The sequence below is a fragment of the Muntiacus reevesi genome, chromosome 1 (genome assembly GCF_963930625.1).
Source record: "Muntiacus reevesi chromosome 1, mMunRee1.1, whole genome shotgun sequence".
Classification (NCBI taxonomy): domain Eukaryota; kingdom Metazoa; phylum Chordata; class Mammalia; order Artiodactyla; family Cervidae; genus Muntiacus; species Muntiacus reevesi.
In genome coordinates this window covers 278,575,785-278,592,764 of record NC_089249.1, presented here as the reverse complement: position 1 = coordinate 278,592,764, position 16,980 = coordinate 278,575,785, and the positions used below count along the sequence as shown (strand labels likewise).

Sequence of the window (16,980 nt, the reverse complement as noted above, 5' to 3'; positions counted from 1 at the left end):
CAAAAAAGAAATAAGCAGATAAAATCATATCACTCAAGAGAAGCTGACTTTCGGGGCCTGTAACGTTTTCAATTGAAAATTGGCACTAATGTTTGAGCTGAATGCCTCTTAGAGAACTAAAACTATATGTTAGATATGCATGTGTTACATAAAGCTTCCTTCATAAAGCCCTTAATACTGCAATGTTTCCTATCTTACAGAAAATCCAGAGACACAGCATAAAAGATTAGTCTCTCTGGACATTTTAGTGGAAAAAATAGCACGCACAGCACAGAAAAGCTTCAACCTTGTGTTGAGTGGGTAGTGTATGATCCTACACCTTTCCTTTTCCCATCAAGCCTTAGAACCATGGCCCAAGTATGTGTCCCCAAGCATTCCATTTGTACTTGATCCATCTCAAAGTTTCTTGTCTTGAACAGGGCTTAAAACCTCCTGGGATTTAAAATAAATACCTTTTAAAGTCTCGTATCCTATCTCTGCATTTGTAAATCTCTCCAGGTTATAAATAACAGAGCTCACTGGCAGTACAATTAAAGTAAAAGGGGGTAATATTTTGTAAGTATATAAGAAACCTTCATAAAACTGAAGGGCAAGAATATGACTGTCTCTTAGAAAAGAATATATCTAATAAGTAAAGTTTATAAGAAATTCAAGGAGAATTCTATCTGGCTACATCTCTGTATCTCTGCTCTATCTTTTATGCTGTATACATTTTTTTTTTCCCTCAAACCAGTTCACATCATAGGAAACGTATGAAACACTACGTAGGACAGACTTTACCAAGTTGTATATTATTTCTACCAAAACAAGGCTGGAAATTCTGGATTCTTGGCTATACTGCCCATAATTCACTACAGCTCATAAATTATGTGGATTAAAAATAAAATTGTGGATAAAATACAAAACCAAAAACCACAATTACTATGAAGTGCTCTAAAAAGTAAGACCTGTGCAGAAAAATGAATTGTTGAAGGAGTGAAACAGAGATTTGTGTTTCATCTTGGTTTTTCCCTTCCTGTGACTCTGCCGTGAGGGGAGTCCTAGTTACAGACTATCATGGAAAAAAGACAAAGGTAAGGCAGATGAAACTGATAGAAAACTCATTAGCCTGGACACAGGGGTGATGGGGGCCCTGTGGGATATAGGATATACACTGTCACAGAGGGAAGCTAACCCAGAAAAGCCTTCCCTTAATTCGGTATATAAACCTCAGGTCTTACCCACTCATGCCCTTGGCTTGCCCTTAGCGGCTCAGCTGTTTCTCAGTCTGTAACCCACTGGACTGTCAGGCTCCTCTGTCCATGGAATTCTCCAGGCAAGAACACTGGAGAGGTTGCCATGCCATCCTCCAGGGGATCTTCCCAACCCAGGGATTGAACCCATGTCTACTGTATCACACATGGATGCTCAACCCGCTAAGCCATCACAGAAGCCAAGGTAGTAAAAGCTAAGCGTTCTGATTCTGGTTTGAAACACTCCCACAATCTCAGACTAACACCTGACACAGGCGTTAAGAAGGACTCATACAAATATAGTAAAGACTTAGAGAGTGAAACTAATATTTGAACCAGTGTGGATAGTAAGTGAGTGACAGCTTAGCTTGAAATTGCTGACGCTTCAGTTTACATTCCTGCGGCAAAGCAAAGCTCCGAGTGATCCAGAGGAATCACATTACAGTTTTGATAATCCAGTCACAGTCCCACACTCCTTATTTCTCCTCAGTTCAGATCTCCAACACCTCTTCCCTCATCCTCCCAGTCACTTCAGTGCCTGGCTGCATAAATCTCTGAGAAAACAAGAGAGAAATCCCCGCCAGCTTCCAGAACAGAATGGCTTCCACCCCTTATTTGTGTCACCTGCAAAGCTCATCAACAAGTCTCAGGAAATACAAGTAGAATCTGGGTCATAAAATAAAGTCTAACTTTTTTTTTTTTTTCCTTTTCCTCTTCCTGGTTCTAGCTTTGCTTGCTCATAGGATCCACGTGCCGAGCCTCACGCCGGGGCTTCACACCCGAGCTCCTGGCGTGAAATGGCTGCGCCCAGGCCTCCACTCGGCGGGGCGCGGCCATTGCAGAGATGCCGCCCCTGGCGCTTCGGTCTCGCGAGAGGGGAGCGGACTGCCGCCGCGCCGAGAACTCCGCCCCCTCCTCGGGCCGGAACCGCGCTCTGTAAGCGGCCCCCACGGCGGCCTTACAGGGGGCGCATGCGCTCTAGGGCAGTGGTCCTCACTTTTCCGCACCAGGGCCCAGCTCTGAGGAAGACAGCTTTTCCAAGGACACGGGAGTGCGGAGTGGTTTCAGGATGATCCACATGCATTGCATTTACCGTGCACGTTAGCTCTATTATTATTACCTCAGCTCCACCTCAGATCAGGCATTCAGTCCGCGAGTTTGGGGACCCCAGCCTAGAGCGTGAGCACGCCTCTCTGTCCTTTCAGCAAACAGCAAAGGCTTCCTTTCTTCTGTTGCCTCTGAGGACGCCAGCAGAAGGAGCTTACCTGGGGACAGACTCCGGGGGGCCGGTAACACTTGCATCTACGAAGGCCCTACGCTTCCCCCGTTATCAGGAAGAGACTGCCTGCTTTTTGGCTTTTTTATAAAGTCCTTGCCTGCCTCTGGGCACTCGCTCCCATCCTTTTCAGGAAAATGATCTAGCAATTCTCTCCGCTGTGTCCTTTTTTTCTTTTTTATTTCTTTTTGGCTGGGCTTGGCCTTCCCTGCTCGGCACAGGCTTCCCCTAGTTGCAGCGAGTGGGGCTACTCTCTAGAGGCGGTGGGTGGGTTTCTCATTGTGGCGGTTTCCCTTGTCTCAGATCATGGGCTCTAGAGCACCCAGGCTTCAGTAGTTGCAGACCCAGGCTTACTTGTCTCACGGCATCTGGAATCTTCCCGGACCAGGGATCAAACCCATGTCCCCTCCACTGGAGGGAGATGAATTAGCCACTGGACCAGGAGAGAAGTACTCTTCTCTTTATTATCAGACTTTTTTATCTGTTGTTTATTTTTTTACTGGAATACAACCACACTTCCATTCCTTCAATCATAAAAAAAAAAAAAAAAAAAAAAAAATGTTTTTTTCTGAACACTACTTTTTTCTTAATTCACTTTTTTTCTTTTCTTCCCTTTGGAGCTAAGTTCTTTTAGTGAATTTATTAAATCTGCTGTCTAAAATTCTCTCTCATTCTTTCTTGAACCTACTTTGATCAGAATTTTAGTACCATATCTTATTCACACTGTGAAAACTATTCTTACGAAAATCACTGGGTACTTTCACATTGGTAATCAACCGGTAGACTATATACATGGTATGAAGCATTTGGCAGAGTTGATCATGTTCTTGCCCTCAAAGCATTTTCATCACCTGCTATCCAGGATAAAAGCACTTACCTGGTTTACTTCTATATCCCTAGATGCTCATCAGTCTACCTTTTAGATTCTTCTAAGGTTCTACTCAGCTTCTGCCCTGGGCTCTCTGCATTATGTGTCTACTCCACTGTTGGCCTTATCTAGTTTCATGAATGCCATTACATTGAGTATATGCTGAGTACTCCCAGATTCAATATTTCAATCTGAATCTTTCCCTTAATTGTCTCCTTGAACTCATTGCCCTAACTAGGATATAGAATTGAATGTCTGCTAAGCATCTCAAACTTAAAATGTGCAAACTGAACTCATAGTCTTCCTTCAAAAAGACATTGTGCCCTGGTTGTCCTTATATTCCTGAAAGTCCATCATTCTAGATATACAGGAGAAAAACATTGAAGTCTTCTTTACTTCCTTTTCTCAAGCCCAGTATCCAGTCTGTTGGCAAAAATTATTTTTCTAGTTTATGTCACTTACATCTCTTATTTCAATAGCTTTCTATTTTATTCTGCCTAGACTAACCTCAAAAAGTGAAGTGATGTGAAAGTCACTTAGTCATGTCTGTCTCATTGCAACTCTATGGACTATAAAGTCCATGGAATTTTCCAGGCCAGCATATTGGAGTAGGTAGCCTTTTCCTTCTCCAGGGGATCTTCCCAACCCAGGAATCAAACCGAGGTCTCCTGTATTGCTGGCAAACTCTTTACCAACTGATTATCAGGGAAGCCCAATCTCAAAAAAAAAAAAAAAAGAAAGAAAGAAAACACCGTAATTAGCCTGGTACAACATAAGTTGGATCATAATACTCCTTTGATCAGAAAACTTTAATGACTTTCTATCTCATTCATGTTAAAAGCCAAAGTCCCACTGTTGATCCACAAAGCTAAGATTTTTTTTTAATTAATTTACTTTTTATTGAAGGATAGTTGCTTTATAGAATTTTGCTGTTTTCTGTCAAACCTCAACATGAATCAGCCATAGGTATACACATATCCCCTCCTTTTTGTACCTCCCTCCTACCTCCGTCCCCATCCCACCCCTCTCGGCTGATACAGAGCCCCTGTTCCAGTTTCCTGAGCCAGACAGCAAATTCCTGTTGGTTATCTGTTTTACATATGGTAATGTAAGTTTCCATGCTACTCTTTCCATACATCTCACCCACTCCTCCTCTCTTAAGCTATCTAACATTTTTGATCTTATCTCCTCCTCTTCTCCTCCTTTCTCCTTATTTACAATCATATTGACTTCCTTGATTCTTCTAATATATGTTAGGCATATTTCTAACTCATGGACTCACCAACTTACCTGTGGCTCACCCCCTCTGTCCATTCTTTTCTCTCCACTGTAGAATGTAAGCTTCTTGAGGGAAAGGAATTGTGTTTGCTTCATCAACTGTTGTATCTGGCATGTTGCCTGTTTCACAGTTAGCACTAAGCTGCATGGGTGAGTCAACTTTCTGTAGCAATTTAGCAGTTATCAGCCCTCACAATAGGGATGCATTGCACTGTACTCAGGAGGGCCCTGAACCAATGGACCTCAGTCCCTCTGTACTCTCAGTTTAAGTCACTTATTCTTTCTTAACCTCAGTATTCTCATGTGTGCAGTGTTTCCTTTTTAGTTTGGTTTGTGAGTGTGCATGTGTGTGTGCAACAACTAATGCAAACTTTATAAAATATCAAAAGTATAAAAAGTATTATATACAAGTAAGGTTATCAGTATCTCCATCCTTGTACCATGATTTCTAATTGATGTTAAATATAAAAGTAAGATAATATTGCTATCCTTACCTTATATCTAAAAGTCTACCTTAAAAATGTGATAGACCAATTAAAATTATTCTATAAATTCAAATATGGAAAATTAGGTCTCACAATTGTTAAAGAACAACCACAGTGTCACAGAGTACTTACTAGAGTGCTTAAAGTCATATTTATCAAATGTTATCCTTGGACCACTTGGATCAGATTTCCATCATTATAATGCACGCTCCTGAGTCCCACTCTGGAATGATATTTGGAATCTCTGAGATTGAAGACAAGGGACACACTTTTGGACAAAAACCCTATGTCACTCATACATATTCATGTTTAAGAACATATGTATTACAGAAAAATAAAACAAGAGCAACACTTTTTGAGCAGCATGATACCACTTATGGATGTCAGTAATATTGAAAGTGTTTGCACATAAGGGAAATTAGGTATTATATTTTACTTGTAAATATTAAGTTCCATATGAAGATGAAAACAATAGCTGTCTTTGTTTGGTCAGCCCCAAAAAGATAAGTTTACCTGACTTGGAGTTCTACTCTTTAAAATCTATCTATATATTTCTAGTTAGTATTCTGTTTATAAAGAAGCACTCAGGGATTTTAATTAGCTACCAAAATTTATAAAATGAGGTAAGATATCATCACTACAGTATTTTAGCAATTCTTACTAGACTTTGTATTATTTCCAGAAACTGAAAAAATGCTTAAAATAATACAAATATTTCTGGCAAGGGAACTTTGAGGACTAGGCATGATATGGTAATTTTTCTTTGTAATATTTACAATTATTTCTTTTTTTGCAAAATACATAATTCTAGAATAAGTATTATTATGTTAGGTATATTTTCCTCTTGGAATTCAAATGTAAAATCTTGTTAAATAATGTCCCCATAGTTCAGGATAGAAAAGAGAAATTAAGGTTGCTTTTAAAACCATGTTATATAATTACCAATCCCTGAATAAGCCAGAAGTCAATCCATCCATGTCTAAAAGCAACAGCTGCAGTGTTGGCTTACTATCTTAAACATAAGTTTAAAAAATGTTTCATGCAGAACTAAAATTATGAACTGGAATAGAGTGTTTATTTGATCTGTTATTGGCATACTTTCTATTAAATATTTAGTTTTCAAATGCCAATTCCCATGGCATGTATGCTTCTCAGAGATTCCGAAGGCTCCATCTATAGGTTCATAAGACTCAGAGATTTCATACCACAGAACTTTCACAGTAGACACTCAATTATTTTGTATAACAATTAAATGTGTACAAATAAGAGCAAACATATCTTCTTGTCAGATGAACAAGGTAATGTAAAATAGGATCTTTGTACATGAGAGCTGATGCAAATCTTGTCTAATGTTGATTCCTGTGTTTTGGTAACCTACTGTGTAAAATATGAGAGCTGAACAGAATGTTTGACTTTATCCTATCAACTATTCTAAAATCCACTGTTGTTCTATTCATACTTACTGGATGTTTGGGTCATAATTACTTAAAGCTAAACCAGGAAGGCCACCTAAAACAACAAATCAGTGAAGAAGTGGGTTATTCTAATGCACTGTGGAGAAGGGATTATGACGGGTCATTGGAGGCTGACCCACGTTTATCGGAAGTATTTTGCTCAGAAGAGAAGGTGCAGGTGTACAGCCAGTGAAAAACACTGGGCAGAGCTTCTGCTCATTCCTATGTGAGAATTAACGCTTAAACTATTAGGACAGTGTCTTAGTCGATGAGGAGGAAAACTGAACCTACTCCTACTTGACAGGGAATGAAGCAGCTGAATCAACAGATACCTTTAAGAAACAAAAAGGAACTTTCCATGTTCGATTGTGATTTTGATCCTGAGTAAAAAGGATAATTCTGCCTTTTCTACTTGATTAAAGAAGAAAATCCTTTCACTAACACAACTTAAAGTTCCAGTCATGATCTAGAAGAGGTTATCAGGCTCATTCCCTCAATACAAAGCAACCAAAAAGAAAAAAAAAATATCCAACACTATTTTAAAACTGAAAAAAATTTATAAAGGAACTCTTAGTAGATGATGAGAAGCAACCAGTTTATGGCCACAATCTATGCGAGAAGATAAACTTAGATGTGACAATATATTTGTGAACAGAACCAGAGATAATCCATATATTGGATGTATCAGGCAAATATTTCCAAATAATGTGGTTAATACATTAAAATAAACTGCAGTAAACTATGGGGAAAATGGATGGAAAAGATAAATTATTTCAAAATATATTTAGAATCAATAAAAGTAAGAATCTAATTTACATTCTATAAATGCAACATACAATACCTAAGTTAAGGACTTGATGGATGTGTTCTACACAAGCCTGTAACCCACAAAGAGAGGATTCATGATTTCAAAGAGTCAATAGAAAATATCCAACCTGAAGCTTATAGAAAAACATGGACACAGAAGAATAGAAGATACAGGTGAAGCAGCTCAAAATACTTGAGATACATATAATTGGGTTATAAGGAGGAGAGTATTAAAATATTGAGGAGAAAAGATTAAACTTTTTCTAAATCTGCTGAAGGATATAAAATCACAGTTTCGAGCAGTTCCGTGAACATGAAACTGGATAACTACAAAGAAAATCACAGACAAATGCAGACAAAAATCACACTAAATTTTCTAAATAACAAATTCAGACAGACAATATGTAAAAACATACTCCTGGGGAAAAGGGAGATGACCAGTTAGAGGGGAATTGAAGGCAGGTGAGCTCATTCGTTACCAGGGAAACCAGGAGGGGCAAGGCCATCACTGCCCCTCGGATATGAACAATCACCATGTGGGTCTGGGGCAGTCGATAGGAAGGTCAGTGAGGTGAGGCGCTGGTCAAGCAGGGGATGTACAGAGAGCAAGAGAACAGCCATCTTGAGTAGCCTGAACATACAGTTGTTTAATTTAAAATTTTAAATATATTGTTTGCATAATTTTAAATAAACTCAGTTTTGATAAGGGGCTATGTTCCTGCAAACTGCAACATGAAGGTTAAATAGGAGAATCTCTAGCAACAGAGAAGGCTTTACAAAGAAAAGTCAAAATAATATTTCCATCTTAAAGATATATTTTCTTGATTGAAGGGAATAAAATAATAAATGAGGTATTTTGCAGTTAATCATTATGATTTTTCACTTATAATAAGTATAAATGAACTAGTTCATATGATTAATTTAGGCAATCACAAATAAAAAATTTTCCCTAATTCTTTCATTGATTCTGAGTTCATAAGCACTTGATTCAAACATTAAGACCTTAGATTATTAGTGAAACTCTATTTTCTTTAGAAATAATCAACAATCTTCAAACTGGAGGAATATTAAAGTAGAAGATAAAAAGAGTTAATAGTGGATTTTTAAGTACATACTCCAAAATCCTTTTCCATAAATATTAAATGTAATAATTTACATAATTCATTATCAGTTTCACATTTAATACATTAATATTAAAGTGCTTTAGCATTGTTTTAATACATTTACATATTATTAATATTATTAAAACACACTTCATAATGCTTCAATAGAATGTCTGTGTATGTTCAGAAACAACACAGAGGGATGTTGCCTCCACACACTGACCAATTCTGGGTATAGTCTTCATTGCTGCTTCTTGCTTTCATGTAAGAATGCTGTGGGGTAAGGACTTCTATGGAATTGAGGAGGTAATCCAGCATGAGTTCCTCTGCTATCGAGTGACAATTCTAGGAGGAAGAGGACCTGAACAACTAGAAGGAAACAATAATAAAGATAACATTGAAAATACAAAGCTTTGAAAATCTTGCAGGCATGCAGCAAAAAATAAATGAGACCAGCTTATTTGTCATGGTTTGATATCCTCCTCTTTCCACCCCTGCCGCAACCTGTGTGAATCAAGGCAGAAAACAGTAACCTGCCACTTCGTTATTCATGCTCACCTAAATATTTTAATTATTTCATGTGTAACGTGGAATGTCTAAGCACCCCCCCACTTACTACAGATCATAGATATACACTCTCTGCTGCTGCTAAGTCCCTTCAGTCGTGTCCAACTCTGTGTGACCCCATAGACGGCAGCCCACCAGGCTCCCCGTCCCTGGGATTCTCCAGGCAAGAACGCTGGAGTGGGTTGCCATTTCCTTCTCCAATACACTCTAGGTGTGAGTTATTACCAATTTAAGCATTAAACTCACTTCTTTCTCTTCTCTTTCATTCTATTTCTTTGGTGGAGCAGACCCTAAAATAGGCTGGACTTCCACTGTTCCTGGAAGAGAGAGAAAATTACTTACAGGGTTAAAAGAAATCATTAAATGGAAAAAATAATTCCTTTTATTATCTCAAAGGCATTTATATTTAAAAGTAAATAAATGAGCAGATTGCATTTATTGTTTATACATTTCCTTTTAAATGTGTTATGTATTTATTAATAAGAATTTTATTAATTTGTCAGTTAATAGACTTTAAAACATTTCTAAAAAAAAAGATTGTCATAAATGTTCAACACAGTTCTAAAAGGAAGGTTTTATTGACAAGTAGAAATATACTTTAAGATGGTATCAGTCCAATTACCTTAAATTAGCAAAAATCAATTTATAGTCTATTAACAAGAAAAAGTAGACTATAAATTGACTTTGGTAATTTAAGGTAATTGGACTGATAAACATCTTAAAGTATTAGAAAAAAGAAGCACTCTGTTACACCTCTGGCTTTACTACAGAACCTGAAAGCATCTGGAGACTGAAATAAAAGCGATCCCTCTTGATGTTTTTTCTAAAGTGTGACTCACCTCCACCTACTGAGACTTTCCCCTTCCTAAGTCCAGTTTTGGTCCTCATGCTTATTTTCTTATCTCTTATAAGACATTATACGAAGTGTCAGAGCTATTAGTACGCAGGAGTAGTTTTAAGACAGGCTTTGCTTCAAAGAAACAGCTGTCAGAAGTGACAGGGTACAATTGTTAAAACATCTGAAATAAAGGCTAAATAAATGCCTACATATAAAGTGGTATTTTTCTGCTATGTCTAAACAAAGCACTTTCTCTCCATTTTCATTGCTGAACTCAATGTGTCACCTGTCTCCTTCTTACTAAAATGAAGTACCATGCAATGCTGCACATCATCAATGAAATCCTGGGGAAATTACCTATCCTACTTAAGACACATTGCAGAATTACTTTATGACTTTAGTATTGCTGAAGAAATACACAGCGGTCATTTTACTAGCTAAACATACTGAGTTTTATTTGAGGTAGTATACAATTATACCTTTTCAATGAGCTTTTATTCATATTCATATTCAGCATTCAGTTCTGTTTAGAGATTTAATATATAAATAATAAAGTCTATATATCCCAGTTTGAAAACCTTTAGAGGTGTGTCAAACCTAAATATAATCTGAGAAAGGTGATTGATAAAAAGAAAAATTTTTAAATAAGTTTGGGGGCCAAAACAGGATAAACTACAGGAATTCAATGCAAACTTCTGCCATCATTATCAAGTAAACTTGATAAGAAAATGGTGTAGGAAACGTAAAGAAATGACAAAATAACATGAGTAAAACAGTCTTCCATCTTGGGGCCCTATCCTTAGCAGACTAGGTCTGTGAAAAACATCTGTGTAATTCAAGCAAAAAATTACAGACATGGAATCACCACCAAAAGTTAAACAAGATGCAGATGGGCAAACCTATCCATCGTTCTAGACTAGAGAACAGAGACTGTTTCTCAGGGAACACAGTTTCCACAGTAGAGAGTTAACATCTGTGATTTCCAAAAATTATCTAGAGCGGGAGACAGTGACCCCTTCCATTTGCAATGATGTAAGGGCATGTACTCAAGGGCAGAGGCTTCTTGGGATGGATCAATGGTTCCGTATGTACAGGAAATGTAGAAGCAACTGGAGCATATTCAAGGGAAAGAGGTCCTTGAGAAACTGGATGCAAAGTTCTCATTACCACCTGGTTAATGAGCTCGTCATTACTTCACATCATAGCTATACTCCAAGACTGACAAGTTTGGAGGGATAATCCTTACTAAGGCAACACAGCTACATTCCAAGACCAATTGCCTCTATTTAAGTAAAACCTGAACACTTACTGAAAACCATTTTAGTTTTCCTTTGAATATTACCTTTCCTCCATTCCTGACGTGTGCAACTCAATAATTATGCTATATTCCATTCTGCCTATGTAAGAAATGGGTATTTTTACTTCCTAATAATAGGTAAAGTTATTCAGCTCTTCTATCAATGGAATCAGATAAGACTACTTTGGAGTACCTTAGCAATAAAATTAGTCAGGGCCTACTTTGAATAAGGTACGCATTTTGATAACAGCACATATCACACTGAAATTATAGAAGCGTACTTTTTATAGCTGCCCATGGGTGTACACTTTAGTAAAAGTGACTTTAAAGATAACTTACACTCATTTATATATATTTTTTGGAAAACTTGTATTTCCAAGCAGAATAAGGCACTAAATTGGAACATACCTATAGCTAAGTATATAAAAGGTGGGAACAATGGAAAAAGTACAGAGAAGAGGCCCCTCTTTCTGGGAACATATCCTGGTGCTTTTGCCCCCTGCACCTTCCTACAATATTCCACCTACCGTATGAATCTGTGCTTATGATGTTTGTTCTTTAAAAGCTTTCTGTGAAAACAGCTCTTCCTTTTCGTCTTTCATGATATAGGACCTTTTACAACCTTTCCAGGAACAGCTAAATAAATGAAAAGTTTTTCATTTCTTCTTTGGTCTACAAAAATAGCTTTTGTTGATGATGAAAAGTGCAACCTCCCAAATTTCTCATTTTTCCATGAAGCAAAGGTTTACTTTCTGAAGGTTTCACAAGTACTATGAATCACTATATTTATCTTCCCTCTAGATGTAGAAAAATGGGTGGCAATTTAAGCCCAGGCCTGGCATGTTTCTCAAATTATGGAGCCATGACCATCTCCAGATTTACTTATTTTGATCAAGATTCTACTGATATTTTTTATCAAAAAAATCGCTCTTAATTGTAGTTATAGTTATATTTTCTTGTCAAAAGAAATAGTAGAAGATACATCATTCAAATCTAGTCTCTAGATATGAAAATAGCTGCAACTAAAAATACATTTTTATAAACATGCTAACTATACCTCTGACTGAAATATTAGTACTATCTTTTATGTTTAAGATAATTGATGTTCAATAATATATTCTCAGCTAGCAATATAATTATATCTAACAGTGAAGTTTTTCAAATAGACATTTTCTTTGAAAGTTTCAGGAAAATAGCACAAGCTAGATTTGTACCACAATTTCACTGATAGACTCACAGTTTTCTGAAGCGCCTTTAAAGGTATGAGATTTAAAGAGGGAAAACAACAATATAAATGTGGCTTTTCATTTACATTTCATAAAAATAAAACTTTAAAATTATTTAATATTACTGTTATTCATTATTGTTGTTGTTTATTTGCTAAATTGTTTCTGACTCTTTGTGACTCTAAGGACTGTAGCACAACAGGCTTCCCTGTCCTTCACTATTTCCTGGAGTTTGCTAAAATTCATGTCCATTGAGTCAGTGATGCTATCCAACCATTCCTATCATGCCTTTCTCCTTCTGCCCTCAATCTTTCACAGCATCAGGGTCTTCCTATTATATATCTTTAAAATTATGGACTTTTGTCAAACTATTTAAATTATCACTTCTTCGTAATAATCTCTGTACTTACAGAAAAAATTTGTAACTGTTATAGAGTATGCATATATTCATAAATTCATTTATAATGGCTGTTTTATCACAATTCTAGGCAAGTATTTTAAAATTCCACTTTTTGCACAAATATGTGTGCCCTCATAAGTGAGAATAATTAGCACATTAATTCACTATATTGTTTATACTTCAATTATAAAGGCAAATAAAAAGCAGTTCATGTTCTGCTTGAGTAGATTTGCAGCTCTTTGCAAGTATTTTCTGACCTTAGTTTCCTTTTAGAAATTGAGAATATTTAAAGCGAAAACATTTTGAAAGGCAATTATAAATTCAATTCATTAGATGACTAAATTGAAGACATTATACATACATTAGGTAAATTTTTTTTAATTTAGTATAAACCAAAAACCTAGATATTAAATCACTTGTGTTTGCCAGCAGAAATAAGTCACAATAAGGTAAACTGTACTTTGCACACAGACAAATACACGGGTCAGCTGCATATACAAATGTATTAAGATTCATAGTCACAAAGCTGTTGCTCTTTATTAAGCTATGTTATTCACTTAAAAATATTTTAAAGTTAGTTATTGGATAACAAATGGGTTATTCATGAATTCAATAACAAGTTCCACTTTCTTTAGCATACTACTTACTACAAAAGTTTTGCCCTTAAGGGTCTACTTGAAGAATCAACATCCATATTTGTTTTAATTCACAATTTTAGCAAAGGTGTCAGGCACTAATACTTTACATTAAAATAGTTACTGATTTTAATATGACATCCCAATGGAACCAGGCATTATATCAGGCTTCCAGGCTTTTGTCAAATACACATATACACACATACACACGCACACACAAATTAATTTTGTATGATTTTCAGTTCTAGTTAGAGCCTTTGTCCCGAGGGCTTGTTAATCTTGTATCCCATTTCTGCCCTGTTACAATTTAAAGATTGTCACAAGAAGGATAAATTTCATGCCATTTTCTGTTCTCATTACAATCTTCAGATTGTTATGAGAACGGATTAATTTTGCTCAATTTTCTGCACTCGTTACAGACTGTTATGAGAATGGATTAATTTTATGACATTTTCTTCTTTCATTATAATCTTTGTTATGGGAATGAGAATATGTAATGAGAATGAGAGCATATCAAGCATTAAAAGGTCTGGGAGAGCTCATGACAAAGATTGTAACAAGAAGAGAAAACGGCACCCAATCCATTCTTGTGACAATTTTAAGATTGCCAAGCGAAGCCAGAGTGACACAGCATTTATCCACTCTGAAGACAAAGATTGTTGAGAAAATGGGAATGAGAGCAAAATTAATCAGTTCTCCTGACAATCTTGAGATTGTACTAATGCTTACAGTATTTTTTCTCTTACACAGTACTTACATGAAAACATGTGCATTGCCATTAAATGTTATTTATTGGAAAATGTCATTTCATATTTTATTTTTTCCATCTCTTCTTTTTGTCTTTTACTTTCAATTTCTCTTTCCTTTTTCACTCTCTCTTCTCTTCCTTTTTTCTTTTTTCCCTACTTCCTCTCTTCCTTTATCTTTAATGGATACAAAGACATTTATTTTTTTAAAATTATTAAATTTAACTGGAAATTAGTATCTTCTAAAATTGTCAATAAAAACAAAACTATACCAAAATAAGGCCACAATTAAATAAGAGGCAGGGTCTCCTGCAGCCAAAGTTTTTGAAATTCTAAACTACATATTTGAATCAATTGTCTCCACATGCCCAGAAAGAAATATTAACTTTGCTTTTGTATAACTTTCTAGTCAACATAATGAAATCATTCTAGGTTTGCAGATGCATACTACTTAATACCTTTATCTATTAATAAATGCTTTGCTGCTTTCTAATATACATCTCCTAAACTTGTGGCAACTGTATCTATTGCTGTATATAAATAACATTAATATTCCAATTTCATGAGGAATAATCCAGTAGTTTGAATGCACTTATGCTTCTTCTTCATTCTGTTAGAAACTAGCAGTTAAATTTTCTTCTTTAAAACTTTGCTCACAGAATATCCATGTTTGAAAATACCTGTTATTTGGGAAAAAAATGCCAATATCTTGAGTACGTAGATATATATATGTGTGTTTACATGTGTAAGTATATATAAAGGTCTACATATTGAGCATGTATATATGTAATTGGTATGTATGTATTTGTGTATATATGTTTATATAAACATATGTGTTCATATGTATGTTTGTATGTGTGTACATGATGTTTCATCCTTTTTCAATATTGTATATCAGATGAAAGACACTCTGGAAAAATTAGCTTGGTACAATCAAATCACTGCCAGAAATGATGCCTGTATATTAATGCCTGAATACTAATAATGGAAAACATAGTCAAGAATATCACATAATTCACTTTGTCACTATTCCAGGACTGTATACTTAATTTTACATATGCATTTTATGTCCTGACATTTCTATTAACCAGAAGGTAAAGTTCTTATAGAATTCTAAGACCATTCATCCTGAGATCATTAATCCATGTCTCTTAATTCAAACTACTCTGCACTGTTATATACCACAAACATCACTGGAAACTAATGTATACTGAGTGATTGAAAAAAATAAATGTTTAGCATTGATCAAAATTTGATATCATACTCATGAAAGCTTCCTGACCACATGCTAAAATGACTTCTCTATGTGTTTTTGATGAGTAAGTCTCATTTTCTATATCAGCGCACTGTAATGATTTCCATTATCAAATCACTTCATCCTAATTCTTTTGTTTTTCCCCTCGTGACACATAATCCTTAGCCCCTTTGCTCTAGCTGGAATTTTCACTGTTTACAAACGTCACGGCTGTTTATGCTGTGTGCCTGTGTTACACTGTCGTGAGCAATGTTCTCTAGAATATTGAGCAGAAACCAGACTCCTTGGGGTGATGACCAGCGGGAGGCCTGGGGATAGAGAGCCTTTAGCAGAAGCCAAGCTGGCCCAAAAGGAGCGTGAGGAGCGTCCTCAGGAGATGAAAGACAAAAGTGCTGAGAAAATCGTGGCCAAGGGCCCCTGGACACTGGAAACCCAAGAGCTGAGCAGAACTGTGGGTGAGGCCACTTCCCCCAAAGCCCTTTCTCCGACCCTCAGAGAGCGACCCCCTGGGTGCTTTTGTTGTACAAACCGTGTGAACCTGGCCAACAGTCCAAGAATATCCAAATGCACATACTTAGAGGCACAGTAAATATTATATTATTTCACCACCACCCGCCCCCCCCAAAAAAATATCTCTCCCATCTTTCTGACTTGAAATTCTCTCCTTAAATCAAAAAAATACCTCGTGGACATCAGTTCTCATTTTAGCAGATGTTTCCACATAGTTAGCATTCCACTGATTCGCTCTGGTTTTTGCCTCTTCTACATAAACCTCGTTTTTATCTCCGAAATCTGATTTGTAACCAAGCAGCAAAAGTGAAACCTTCTCATCTTCTTTTGCTCTTGACGTCTGCTCCCTGAAACCAGCTGTGGCTGCAAAGGGTTCAGTGTCTGTAATAGGAGAACACAGAGCAAACCCTCCCTGATTGGGCAGTGCAGTCCTCCTTGCCCAGGTGATTCAGGTTTCAACACAGCAATACCAATGCAATTCAAGAGTCCAAGAAAAAAAAATTTTAAAGCTGTTTTTTGGGGTTTTTTTGCGGCGGCATCACTGATACCAGTTAATCATGGAGGTGATCTGAGGTGAAGCGGTAACAGCCCCTGATGGGTAGGAGAGGTGACGGCAAGTGTGCTGTGAGAAAAGGGTGTACCTGTACCAACTCCCTTTAAATAACAGTCCTGACACACTAGTCTGACTTTAAGTGACTCAGGTTCTTGGCCTAAAATCTGCTGCTACAAAGATGAAGGTCTAAAATGGTCCCAGAGCTCCTTGTAAATGCATTCATTCCATTGTTGCTGCCGCTGCTAAGCCGCTTCAGTCGTGTCCAACTCTGCGACCCCATAGACGGCAGCCCACCAGGCTCCCCGTCCCTGGGATTCTCCAGGCGAGGACGCTGGAGTGGGCTGCCATTGCCTCCTCCACTGTTGCCAGAAGGATCTATTTAAAAGGCAGAGTTTGACCACATCCTACTGTGGCCTACTGGTCAGAAAACAGTGTGAGAGCACCTTAGAC

The 16,980-nt window shown here is 36.9% G+C and overlaps 1 long non-coding RNA gene across 1 annotated transcript; it reads right to left on the bottom strand.

Moving 5' to 3' along the window:
* Positions 1 to 8,589: 8,589 nt before the first annotated feature.
* On the bottom strand, positions 8,590 to 16,302 carry LOC136169154 (uncharacterized). Its single transcript, XR_010663387.1, has 3 exons — positions 16,150 to 16,302; positions 9,317 to 9,387; positions 8,590 to 8,872 (listed from the first exon to the last, which is right to left on the bottom strand). It is a non-coding gene; the product is annotated as an uncharacterized lncRNA (long non-coding RNA).
* Between the last annotated feature and the right edge of the window lie 678 nt (positions 16,303 to 16,980).